General features: G+C 38.6%; 1 protein-coding gene across 1 annotated transcript in view; it reads left to right on the forward strand.

Annotated features, from left to right (window-relative positions):
• The window catches only part of cpne4b (copine IVb), a 79,858-nt gene that overhangs the window by 39,768 nt on the left and 26,880 nt on the right, over positions 1–13,210 (forward strand). The window lies entirely within an intron of this gene.

Raw genomic sequence — 13,210 nt, forward strand, 5'->3', positions numbered from 1 at the left:
ACAAAATGCATAAGAAAAGTAAAGTCAAAGGAATGTGTTTCCAAAATGTTAAAAGACTACTGCAAAAACGATTAAATTACAGATGCACCAAAGTACTTAAAGCTTTCATCTTTGAGAGAGAGAGGGGAGAAAATCGAGCTCTACTCTTGCTTCAGATTTAGAAATATTCACAGGTGTTTCCATCCTTCCACTGTGAGAAGACAACTCAACACCATGAGTCTGAAAGGATGTGTAGCTGTCAAGACCCTCATGTGCAAATCAAGCATAGAAGCTCCTGGTGTTCTCAGAAAAAATGGACTCGCCACTCCAGATCAGGCCAGATCTCACACCACTAAATGTGTTCGAGATTATTTGGATCTTGAGAAGCAGAACATTTTTCCAACTTCTAAGACTGAACTGTGGAGGTGTGAAAATATCCCAGATTTCTTTGAAAAACTGAAAGCAAAACAGAATAGAAGCCGAAGCTTCCCTATCATCCTTCCTTTCTCCTTCCCTTCTTCTGTCTGTTTCCCTCTGGCTCACTCTGTTTTCGCTGTCTCTCTCCGTTCCTTTCTTCGTTCAGCCCTGCTCTGTATCCCACTGAGCCCATTTCTGTTCTGTTTCGCACAGAATGTTGCCAGTGGAGAGAGATAGAGATAGAGACCGTAGCTGGATATCACTACAAGGTCTGATGGATGATTCCAGTGGTGTATTTTGACAGATTAAAGTGTGGGAGCAACAAAGAAACCTTTAGATCAGAGCTACACTGAGCACATCCACACTCACTACAGTATACAGAACATTCTACCAAATTAGTTCAAACTGCTGTCCCGCTGTTAAAAAAGTATTAAATATTCAATGAAGTATTTTTAAGATGTTTTTCATTTGTTGTAATGGGAAGTTTAGAATTAAAAAATGACTTCATTCAAAAATTGCTGTCCCACTTTTTCATGTTGCTGCTGAAACACAACGAGTTTCAGTTCATAGGCAGGGACTTATTTTAGCCACACCGCTGCATTTAAGAGCAGGAAGTTAGACCACCTCCTGTCCCCAGGAATGGGATGTAATGGAATACAAGTACTGGAAATACATATTCGGAATACTGAAAGGAAGTATCTATATTCACTCCAAGTCCAATTTGTAAAGGCAGTAATCAAAATACAGTTACGTTTAATGTTGCAATGCAAAATGAATGCAAAGAATGCAAAATGCTTCTAGAATACTTATCCACAAAAACATACAATATTTTAAAAAAATCAGTGCTTAATTATTTCAGAATCAGCACACAACATGTAGCAAACATGCTTGTTAAACAAATTTTAAAGAGAACCTCAACTAATGGCTTCTCTTCATACACTGAAGTTCGTACTAAAGCCTGAGTAGACTGATAAACCAATGTGATGATTAGTTATTATTCTCAGTGTTACTGAGCTCTGTATATATATATATATATAATGTATGTATTACTTACCAAGTTGTATTTAGTATTAGCCATCACTATTTTTTCTAATTATTTTGCCCAATCCTTCCTGTCCCTCATGGCCTTATGGTGAGCAGTCAGATCCTTTTTTTTTTTTAAATAAATGTATCCCAATATCTGAAAATTTTATGATTAAAAAAAAATGCTATGATTTCACGTGTGTTTAACTGTCAAAGCTGTGTGTACTGGCTAGCGTTTTTGATTTAGGCTCAAACTGAGCTAAAACGGAAACATTTGGTAAAGTTTTAGTGTTATTATTGTGTTCGTTGTGACAAAATGGTATGTTTAACCAATAATTGTAATAAAATAATCATTATTAAGATATAAAGTTACCAAAAGCAACAGGATTTTAGTAAAAAGTCCAAGTCAGTGAAATGTATTTTCAACCATTTCAGTAGAATGATCCATAAACGCTCTATTCCAGACAGGTAAACACACTGGTATCGTTCAATTTACACTCAGCCCTGCTTCATTGGTTAGTCTCACAGTGTTGGCCCATCACTGTCATTGTTGCTGACAGCTGAAAGGCTCTTTGGAGGAAATTAGCAGTCCACTGTCAGCCTTGTTAGGATTTATATTTCATTTACTTAATTTCCATTGTCATCCTCTTGAGCACACTTGGAAGCACAGTAAACAAGGTTCTTCTGACACTGTTTGTCTCGATGGTTAATCAGTGAACCACTGTGTTCGCTGCATATTTATTACTTGTCAGTGAACAGCCTAGACCTGGTAGAGGAATCCGCGAGTACTTTATCCACACTCTCCTTAAAGCAGACAGATTTTTCAAAATATCTTCATAATTCAGGGGTTGTAAACAAAGTCGTTCAGAGTGGTTTGATGTGAAATGCGCTGTTCTCGAATTTTACCAAGTCATTTTTACCAAGTCATCCGTTCATGTCGGAGGTGCACTTGCAGGGCTCTGTAAGACAAAATTGTCCCAGAGATGTTCCATTATTTTATCATTATCAACATTACATATAAAAACTTTGAAAGGTTCACTGGTGGTTTTGGATAGTTAATAAAATGACTATATTTGCATTGTATTCATCACAACCCATGGTTCCCATCACCACCATTGTAAAGAAATCTGGAACTGCAAGTTTTTCGACAGCAGCCCATTCCACATCAAAACACTGTAAATGACTTTGGTTAAATTTCAAAGACTGAATCATGTAAAAATGTTGAAAAATCTGCAAAATTCCCTGTTAAGCAAATGAAAAAAATGGAAAATTGTTGTCAGCTCTGCTGTTATTGTGTTGTACTTTTATAGCTGCACTACTATATTTCACATTCACAGAATTATATTGTAGTTACGTTCTCCAGAAACATGCTATATTTAGAGGCAGCGAACCATAGGAGGTCGTGCAGTGCAGTATGTTTTCCATGGTTAAGGCATGCTGTACATCACAAAGTGGGGTAGCTATGGTAAAAACACTAATGCGTGGCCTTGAGTGGCTTATTGCTTTTACTAAATGGCAGCAAGATACATTATGGTATATAAATATGGTCAATAGAAACATATCTCAGTGTAATCTCAGCCGATTCTAGCCGTTAACACATTTCAGTCTGGTGCCTTCTACACACTCCTCTGGCAGCAGATTTAAGTTAAAGCACATTCACAGAATGAACCACCAGTGGTGTGATAGAGTTAACAGTAGACTGTGGTTGCCCGGCAACATATCAGTCAAAATTATTACTACTACTAGCAGCACAGTTGCCATGGATTTGCTGTAATTTTACAGTCACTGTAAAGCATTTACAGAATTATTATTGTATTTATTTACTACCACACACTGCTGTCAGCATTTCAGTTTACAGCCTTCTACTTGCTAATGAGTTGCCAGTAACATGCGTCTGTTTTTATAGGCTCATATTGTACTTCACATTAGTGTATTATAACATCCTCATATTGTTTGTATTTTGTCTATAGGCAACCCAGTCTTACAGTAATGAAGTTGTAAGGGATAAGCTGTAACCTTACCCAGTGGAAACAAAAATTTTATATGCAGTGCTTGCCACAGGTTTATAGTATACTTTGATGCTGAGGCAAGGAGCATGGAGCAGGGGGAGACATAGATAAATAAAAATATTTAAAATAACTACACAGTTTTTCATTTACATGCCAAATGTATGTCTTCAGCATTCAATGAAGACATCAGAGCTGTGAAACTAAACTGTTACATGAATATGTATTAAAATTCATCTTAAACAGATCTAACAAAACTGGAGCAGTAGGTCAGACCAATTAGACTATTTATATGTTCTTTGAAGGCTTTGTGAAACTAAACTGTCACATAAATATGTATTAAAATTCATCTAACCTCCGTGTGCTAGTTTTAACCTGACAACTTTGTTAGTTTGTCAGTCTACCAGCCATTTTTATATGATTTGGGAGAATAACAGTGCACTGAAATGTTTATGACTGACAATAGACACTATAATCCCTGGTAAACAAAAAGGAAAAACACATTTAGAAAACAAAGACCGACACTCAAATAACATCTTTTACGGGAACATCGACCACAGAAATCAACCAACATGCACTTCTGTTCTGCTGCTTCCTTCCCTCACTCTCCTCGGTCTTCTTCACCCTTTTTCACTCTCTCACAGCCTCCTTTACATTCTTTCCATCTCCACTAGCTCTTTCACTCTCATTCTCCCCCTGCCTCTCTCTGTCCCCATATCACGACAGATGCTGTGTAATGTTTCAACAGAATTTGGATGCTTGCAGTTAAAAGACAAAGAGAAGGCTTTACTAGAAAATCCAATTACTAGAGTCCAAGTTCGTGGTCAAAAAACAGGCAGGGTCCAAATCCAGAAGGCACAACAGATATAAGACAACAACAAGCACTATAGCGAAATAGCCAAAAAGGGAGAAGGCAGAAGGCGTAGTCAAAAAAACAAGCAAAAGGTCAAAAGCAGTAATCAGAAATCCAGGGCATACAATCCAGAGGGCACAGCAAAAGGCGGAGAAACCTAAAGTACAGGTCATACACAGAAATACGCAACAGATATAGCGCTCAGTAGTTCGCAAATTGAAACAATACCTCGCAACTGTCTAAGGCTAAAGCCCAGGCTTATAAGCTATATTAGGAAGATCATATGATGAACTACCCAGGTGACAATAATTAGTACTCTGGCGATCTAGAGCACTGATTGTGGAGATTTCAGTCAGCTGATCTCCCAGAGGATTCTGGAAGATCGAGTCCATTTGAGTTTCTGAGTTCTAAGGAAGTGTGGTCATGTGATCTGCCAGAGGATTCTGGAAGATCAAGTCCGAATCCTTGCTAGGACTCCATGGATTCATGAAAGCACCCTCCCCCTAAAGAGTCCGGGAAGGCTGAGGAACGACGACCACCACGCCCTCTTTACTATTTTGAAGGGCCCAATGTATTTGGGCTGTAGTTTTCTACTTCCCTCTAGATTACGGAAATCCTTGGTAGATAACCACACACAGTCTCCTGGCCGGATTACAGGGTTATCACTCCGGCGCCTATCAGCTTGCTCTTTGTTCCTTTGCAGTTTCTATGTGCTGATGTGTCTCTTCTATCACCTTTTTACTCCTCTGCATCCAGTCATCCACTGCCAGTACATCGGTGGTAGCACCCGTCCAGGGCACTAAAGGTGGTTGGTAACCCAAATACATTGAAAAGGTGTCATTCCAGTAGCTCAGCTAGTGAGTGAGTTCTGAGCCATCTCTGCCCAGGGTAAGAAATGGGACCAGTCAGAGGAACTTTCATGACAGAATATTCGAAGGAATTTTGCTTATGGAAACTCCTATACTCTCCAAAAAACAGCCCAAACCTGGGAAGTAAATAGGGGTCACCTATCATACAAGATATCTTCAGGTATGCCAAAAAACCTGACAACATAGTTGAACAAAGTCTCTAGAAAAACAATCTTTAACTGTCAGGATGGTTGTAAAGCCTTGCGTTTCACGTAGGTCAGTTACAAAATCCACGGCTATGTGGGACCAGGGTCTGACAGGGACTGGTAAAGGGGACTATCTTACTGCGGTCAGTGTCTTAGGGGTTTTGCATTGAGAACATGTGGAGCAAGAGTGAACAAAAGAATGTATGTCCTTATGCATTGATTTCCACCAATATCGATGGGATAGGAGCTGGTGCATTCTCATCTCTCCAGAGTGACCTGATGTAAGTGATGAATGGGCCCATGTGATAAGTTGTATATGGAACTGATCAGGGACATATGTTTTTCCTTGGGGGCACTGACTTGGTGCCACTACATTTGGTAATGCCTTTGCAATCGCTTTGTCGATCTCCCAACAGATAGATGCTATAGAACTGTCAAGTGGGAGGATGCGCTCAAACTTATCCAATTCAGTAGATATACTGTCTTTCTCGTAGAATCGAGATAAAGCATCTGCCATAGTATTTCTGGATCCTGGTTATATAGGTTATAGGTTATACTGAAATTAAAACGAGAGAAGAATAATGACCATCTAGCCTGATGGGAGTTTAAATGTTTTGCATTGAGTAGATATTCTAGGTTCTTGTGGTCTGTTAACACGACAAACGGATGCATAGCTCCTTCGAGCCAATGTCGCCATTTTTTGAGTGCTAATTTAACAGCTAGTAATTCCCCATCACCTATGTCATAGTTTCGTTCTGCAGGAGACAATTTATGGGAGTAGAATGCCATGGGATGCAATTTCAGAGGTGAGCCCAAATATTGGTATAGAACTGCCCCTACTTCTGTGTCTAGAGCATCTACCTCGACGATGAAGGGCTCTAAAGGGTCTGGATGCTTTAGAATGGGGGCTGTGGTGAATGCTTCTTTTAGTTTCTGAAATGTGGTCTGTCCATTTTAGTCTTTTAGAGCCACCTTTAAGTAAAGACATGAGAGGAGCAGCAATACTACTAAAGTTTCGTATGAATCTGCAATAGAAGTTTGTGAAACCTAAGAACCTCTGTAATTCTTTCACTGATGAGGGTGTGGTCCACTGAAAACTGCCTCGACCTTCTAATTGTCCACGATTACTCCTTGTGCATTAATAATGTATCCTAAGAATGACACTGATTGCAAGTGGAACCCACATTTTTCACCATTCACATATACATTTTTATCCATTGAACGTCTCAAAACAGCACGAACATGTTGGATATGTGATTCTCTATCAGGGGAGTACACTAGGATATCATCTAAATATGCAATAACGTATCTCCCTAGCATGTCTTGGAGTACTTCATTAATGAAGGCTTGAAAGACAGAGGGGGCGATAAAGATTCCGAAAGGCATTACCAAGTATTCATAGTGCCTCTTTGTGGTCATGAAAGCTGTCTTCCATTCTGATCAAGTTATATGCACTGCTGAGATCGAGTTTGGTAAAGTATGTAGCTCCTTTTAACTGTTCCAAGGCTACCGGGACAAGAGGAAGAGGATAGGGGTAGGTTTTGGTGATTTGGATAAGGGCCCAATAATCTATGCAGGGGTGTAATCCACCATCTTTCTTTTTAAAGAAAACGAAGCTAGATGCTACAGGAGAGGTTGATGTTTTAATAAAGCCCTGTTCCAGGGCTTCCTGGCTGTATGTGTCTAGGGCCTTTTCTTCCTCTTGTGTCAAGGGATGTATTCTGGAAAAACAGGGTTGTCTACGAGTTCAATCACACAGTCATATGTGGCGGCAGCTGGGTGGCATTGTTCTTGTTGAAGACCTCTTTCAAATCAGTGTATTCAGAGGGGATTTGGAAAGCATCATTAGCATTGGGGCTTTCTGAGGTTGACGCAATAATTATTGATGGGCATGAAAGACATGACTGAAAAAACTCCATTTTTGAATAGTGTGATTGGACCAAGAAATGGAAGGATTGTGTTTCTCTAGCCAGAGAAGACCAAAAAATTAAATCAAATTCAGAGGGTTCAAGCACTAGGAATGATAAGGTCTCCTTGTGTAGAGCACTGGTCTGCAGTTGAACAGGTTGTGTTACTTGTGAGATGATCCCCAGGCCTACTGGACCTCCGTCTATAGCTACCACCTTTAATGATGTCTTCGAGGTCTCCATTGGAATGCGAAGTTGCTCCACCAACCTGGCATGTATGAAATTTCCTTCTGCTCCGGAGTCCATTAGGGCTGAAATGACAAGTGATAGCAGGTGACAGTAAATCGTTACAGGTAACATGAAAGACTTGGAAACCAACCCCTTTGTGGGTACACTGTCCAGGGGTCGGAGCCTTGTGTTTGTGGTCTGACTCAACATTTACAAAGTTATATAGATACAATATAGACACAGGTGCTAGACAATCAGCGCTATCTCTCCTCTGGGGATAAACAAAATGAGTCACACTGCCTGGGCTCAGTACTTTCTGCTGGTTCTGGGACTGATGTCACTGTGGTAAGTGATCTTCTATTCCTTCGTTCGTTAGGAGAAGAGTGGTGATGTAGCAAATGATCCAAGCGGATAGCCAACTTAATGAGCTAATCAATGTTCAAGTCATCGTCTTTGCATACAAGCTCATTTAAAATATCTGTGTTCAATCCCTGGCGAAACATGACTAAAAGGGTAGCTTCATTCCACCCACTACTAGCTGCCAGGGTATGAAACTCCAGGGAATAATCTACCATGGAGCAATTTCCCTGGCATAACTTAAAAAGTAATTCCCCACTGAATTTGCCCTCGTACGGGTGACCAAACACGGTTTTAAATTCCATAATAAACTGGATATATGATAATCGCTGGATATGAATCCAACTGGCCGTAGTCCATTTCAGTGCTTTATCAGCTAATCGTGACACTATGAAGGAAATTTTGGCTTGATCCGAACTGACTGGGGAATTCTCAAAAAACAGTGACCACTGGAGTAGAAACCCTTGGCACTTATCTGGATCACCCTCAAATTTATCAGGTTTACTGACAGGAAATGTAGCATGAGCATCCTCAGCTGGAGACCTAGTGTCTGTATATGTAACTTCGAGTTACATATGCACCAAGTTTATATTTTGCAACTGACTAGTTAACCCCTTGATACTAGTAACTAGTTGAGCTAACTGAGCTTGCTGTTCAGATTGTTGATGGGCTAGCAGCTCTAATGACTGAGTGACTCCTGCCAAAACCTGTTGATGTCATCCCATCTCACCTTGTTCCGTCAGGGCGTTTTGAAATGCCTCGGGCTACGCCGTCTTCATGTTAGGCGAGGTATTCTGAAATGTTTCAACACAATTCAGACACTTGCGGTTAAAAGCCAAAAGGAAGGCTTTACTAGAAAAATCTGAGTCCAAGTTTGTCCAGGGCAAACAATCCAGAGGGCACAGCAAAAGGCAGAGTTGGAGAAACGTAAAGTACAGGTCATACACAGAAATACACAACAGATATAGCGCTCAGTAGTTCGCAAATTGAAACAATACCACGCAACTGTCTAAGGCCAAAACCCAGGCTTATGAGCTATTTTAGGAAGATCATATGATCAGTTACACAGGTGACAATAATAAGTACTCTGGTGATCTAAAGTGCTGATAGGTGCGTGTGGAGATTTCAGGACTCAGCTGATCTCCCAGAATCCTTTCTGAGTTTCTTAGGAAGTGTGATCATGTGATCTGCCAGGGGATTCTGGGAGATTGAGTCCGAATCCTTGCTAGGACTCTGTGGATTCATGACACGATGGCTTTTGAACTTGTGTTGGTAACAATTGAAATGGTCCTTTTCCTCTTTGGTCCGGAGACCACAATGTCCATCGATTCCAAAAATAATTTGAAAGGTGGACTCGTCAGACCACAACACACATTTCCACGATTCCACCGATTATCTTTAGTTTAGATGAGTCAGCAGTGTTTTTGGGTCTTGCTGATATACAGCTTCCACTTCATGTAGCAGAGTCTTAACTTGCATTTGTAGATGCAGGGTTGAACTTCATTTGACAAAGGGTTTTTTCCCTTGTGTTCCAGATGGGTATATTAATTAGAGAAGCATGTTGGTTTTTAATGCAGTTTTTTAAATAGGTTTTTGGCCTTGCCCTTCACACACAAAGAATTCTACTGATTCCCTGACTCTTTTAATGATATTCTGCACCTTAGAGGGTGAAATACCTAAAATGCATGCAAATGCTCTTGGAGGAATGTTGTTCTTAAACTGTTGACAAAGTTTTGGACAAAGTGATGAGTCCCGACAGATTCTTGCTCATAATGTATTAATGCATCATCCAAGATGTTTTTTTGGAAGACTTCTTCAGTTACCTCCCCGGAAATAAGATCTCTTCATCTCAATCATTTCATCAAGTTGTTGATAAGCCCTGTTCGAAATCAGCAAGAGACTTTTTATGAAACTAGATTCCTGAGAACCTTTTTTTTCCACTTTCATCAAAATAATGCCTCACAGACGGCTTAACTCTTTATCATCTTACTCCATTCTTCACTAAAACATATTTATGACCATGACCATCACTGTGTTTATATTAGAAAGATCTGATCATTTTCTTATATTTCTCTTCTCCATTTTATACTTATTTCAGCAATCTATCAGTGTTGAAGAAAAATCTCTTCTCTTATGTCTAGAATTGCTCATGTTAAGCTTCTTTGTTCCCCCAAAGTGGTCTTAGGAGAAAGAATTTAGAAATCAAGGATCTTTTATTACTACAGTATTGAAATATACTTTATTTCACCTTAGACAAAAAAAGTTGAAGCTAAGAAAGTCACATATCTTTGGGGATCCATTCATAACTTTCCCCATGAGTTTTGGTGCTGTTTCAAACACTTCTCAGACTGAATATTCCTTCCAGGTTCAGGTTCAACACATCTCTGGAGCATTCTAGTGCCTACTTACTTACATCTATGATGGCCAATCATCCTGTAGTGGACAAAAACATGATTAAATGTGATTGTATATTTAGTTGGCACTTTTACCTTTAACCCATCCCGACTGATTCAGACAGCTAATCAAATTAAGTCCCTTATTCATTATTACTGTGTGTGAATGGACACTTCTTTGTCTTAATGGACATTCGAAAATATTAATTGCTTCCCACACCAGTATCACATTACACAGATGGATAAAGAACATTATGTTTAATGAAGTATGCAAAGAGAATGTGTCTCTTGTGGACTGAGATGAATGTCCCATTCTTTTCTCTTTCGTATCACCATTAAATGTATCAAAAGCACTATTAAACTAATGGCATATGGAAAGATCTATTATGAAAGTTAGCAAAATGTTTATAACTGTGCCGTGTTGAACTACAATCATCACTGGCAAAGATGTTTAAAGTGTCTTCCAACAAACTCTTCATGAATCTGCTGAGCAAATAAGTCGAATGAGCTGTGTGTGTAGTGCATTGTGCTGCGTCCCTGGGTTTTTTGCTGGTTGACATGCTTCTGAAAATGTTGAACAGGTTTAAAACATCTCATCAGACAGTTAGATATCAAGACTTTAGAGCCACGTTCAAACATCACATTGACCAACAGGGTAGCATGCAAAAAACATGAATATGCAAAGGAACTCATTTTCTAGAATTTGACTACTAACTTACTAAGGAACTAAGGAATTTACACCTTTGCCTCATGACTAATGAAGTCATTTAGCCAAGAGATGTTTGGTGTCTGAAGTTTGTTTCTTTCATTTTGCACTGCTGTTAGGCTAAGCTAGCTAACACGCTTCTAACCACCAATGAGCATTGCTCAAACTGCATCATTAACATCACACACTTGTCTCAAACCACATCAACTTGATAAATCATATCAAATAAGCTTGCTGCTGTGATTTCTAATGCTTCATGACATACTGTCATCTATAAAAAATGTGTAAAAGCTCACTGCATAGCTAGAAACAGTGGTAGCTGCCATCTTATGGCCTGCATTTTGTCTATACTTTGATAAGGCAAAGTGTGATGATTTAGCCATTCAGTTTGCATAATGCGAATTTACACAGCTGAATACAGAACTTTGTGTTTAATGGAGCATGCAAAGAGAATGAGTCTCTTCATTAATTTCTCATAATCTTTCATTACTTGTTAGCTACCTGAGGCCATATTACAGGAACATTCTAACAATCTCATAAGTTTAGTCACAGAGGCAACTTCAGTTAAGATTGAATTTAGGACAGTAGCTGTGACAGAATAACACCACCTATATTCATAATCTTATCTTAAATCTAGATAAAGAATATTACAGAAGCATCCTAAATATTGTCCTAACTTATATAATAATAAGAGCTAATAAATGTTATTTCTACCTGTGTTGGAGGTCCCTCAGTTGAGCTATATGCCATTTTTGTTTAATAAGATTAATGTCATATATTTCAGTGGAAGCATGTATAATTTACAAGCGCAATACTGGATTTCTGTCTATGTCATCAAGCAAGTCACCATTAATAAAAGTGTTCTTATTGTGTTTAAATGCTGTTTTTTTATTGTGGCAATCATGCACAGTTTTTGATATCAAGAAAGCTGCAGTTGTGTTGTCAGTTTTATCTTGGCACGTCTTTGTAAAGAGTTGTGAATTGTTTTCAGAGCGAGGGGTTCTCTGCCCTCTCCTCTTACCACTCATTGTTCACTAGCAGCTAAACAGGGTCAATAATGTCCTAGTTACACTAGACAGTAACACTTTATTTGGATAGTCCACTTTAGATGCTTTGTAGATACTTCATTTACTTTCAAGTTACATTGAACTAAATATCTATTAGCTTGATCATCGTTCCCTTTAAGTGTAAACCTGGCTGTAATCCTAGCCATAACCTTAACCTAAACCTGGATAAAACTAGGTTCATGTACTTGTTAACACATGAAGTAATTTTTTTAAGTAGATCTCATGAGCCACTTTTTACAGTACACCGGATCAGATGAGACATGTTTAGTAGTTGAAGCTTGCTTCTTTAGTTTTGCACTGGATCTATGAGGCTAATACAGTTGCCAGTATTATAGCACAACTTTTTTCTGCATCCCACCATTGAAATATATTTAATTAATGCATATCAGATATATTTAATTAAGGTAACACTTTATTTGAAGGCTACCTACATAAGGGCTTTATGACGCATTCATAAGCACTGAATAATGTGTTTATGAAGAACTACTTGAACATTTATTAAGTGCTTATGTCGGTTCTCGCAACCTGACATAAGATGTTTTATGAAATAAATGACATTGTGCTGACATAATATGAATAAATGTTGAACATATTTACAGCACTAAACATTTAAAACACTATACATAACTATTTATGTCAGCATTCTTAAGACGACATTGTACTGATATCAGGTTAAATATGCCTGGAAACCGCCCCCTCTTCCCTCCATGGCATGTTTAGTGCTGTAAATATGTTCAATGTTTGTCATTCATTTCATAAAACATCTTATGTCAGGTTGCGAGAACCGACATAAGCACTTATTAAATGTTCAAGTAGTGCTTCATAAACACATTATTCAGTGCTTATGAATGCGTCATAAAGCCCTTATGTAGGTAGCCTTCAAATAAAGTGTTACCATAATTAAATATATCTGATATGCATTAATTAAATATATTTCAATGGTGGGATGCAGAAAAAAGTTGTGCTATAATACTGGCAACTGTATTAGCCTCATAGATCCAGTGCAAAACTAAAGAAGCAAGCTTCAACTACTAAACATGTCTCATCTGATCCGGTGTACTGTAAAAAGTGGCTCATGAGATCTACTTAAAAAAATTACTTCATGTGTTAACAAGTACATGAACCTAGTTTTATCCAACCTAAATAAATACTTTGAAAGAATGATTCTTTCAATCAATGTAGTTTTTTGGATTGAATAAAACTAGTTCAGTTGCTTGTTA

This window comes from Pygocentrus nattereri, chromosome 27 (assembly GCF_015220715.1).
Source record: "Pygocentrus nattereri isolate fPygNat1 chromosome 27, fPygNat1.pri, whole genome shotgun sequence".
NCBI classification, from domain to species: domain Eukaryota; kingdom Metazoa; phylum Chordata; class Actinopteri; order Characiformes; family Serrasalmidae; genus Pygocentrus; species Pygocentrus nattereri.